This window comes from Zophobas morio, unplaced genomic scaffold (assembly GCF_036711695.1).
Source record: "Zophobas morio isolate AGI-343-1 ecotype UQ-CSIRO unplaced genomic scaffold, CSIRO_AGI_Zmor_V1 ptg000452l, whole genome shotgun sequence".
NCBI classification, from domain to species: Eukaryota; Metazoa; Arthropoda; class Insecta; order Coleoptera; family Tenebrionidae; genus Zophobas; species Zophobas morio.
Genome location: NW_026972555.1, coordinates 15,233 through 16,320, shown reverse-complemented (window position 1 = coordinate 16,320; position 1,088 = coordinate 15,233).

Below are 1,088 nucleotides of genomic sequence, written 5' to 3'. Positions count from 1 at the left end.
AACTTTTGAAGTGTTTTCTTGTACTTTTAAGCCACTCAGATACCCTACGGGCTCGGAAAGTGCAACGAAACCATCAAATTTTAGCTAGAAACTGTATTTTTGTCGATTTTTATTGAATTTGAACTATATTTCAACGTTTTTTGATGGTTCTGAGCCACCAAACACACTTAAAGCATGCAGAATCGACTCAGAATAGGAAAAGGAGACGTTTAGGTCAATTTTATGCATTCTGGCGTTCGTAGACACAAGAAAACTGTTAAAATTCTTCAGCAACGTCACTTTTGAAGTGTTTTCTTGTACTTTTAAGCCACTCAGATACCCTACGGGCTCGGAAAGTGCAACGAAACCATCAAATTTTAGCTAGAAACTGTATTTTTGTCGATTTTTATTGAATTTGAACTATATTTCAACGTTTTTTGATGGTTCTGAGCCACCAAACACACTTAAAGCATGCAGAATCGACTCAGAATAGGAAAAGGAGACGTTTAGGTCAATTTTATGCATTCTGGCGTTCGTAGATACAAGAAAACTGTTAAAATTCTTCAGAAACGTCACTTTTGAAGTGTTTTCTTGTACTTTTAAGCCACTCAGATACCCTACGGGCTCGGAAAGTGCAACGAAACCATCAAATTTTAGCTAGAAACTGTATTTTTGTCGATTTTTATTGAATTTGAACTATATTTCAACGTTTTTTGATGGTTCTGAGCCACCAAACACACTTAAAGCATGCAGAATCGACTCAGAATAGGAAAAGGAGACGTTTAGGTCAATTTCATGCATTCTGGCGTTCGTAGATACAAGAAAACTGTTAAAATTCTTCAGAAACGTCACTTTTGAAGTGTTTTCTTGTACTTTTAAGCCACTCAGATACCCTACGGGCTCGGAAAGTGCAACGAAACCATCAAATTTTAGCTAGAAACTGTATTTTTGTCGATTTTTATTGAATTTGAACTATGTTTCAACGTTTTTTGATGGTTCTGAGCCACCAAACACACTTAAAGCATGCAGAATCGACTCAGAATAGGAAAAGGAGACGTTTAGGTCAATTTTATGCATTCTGGCGTTCGTAGATACAAGAAAACTGTTAA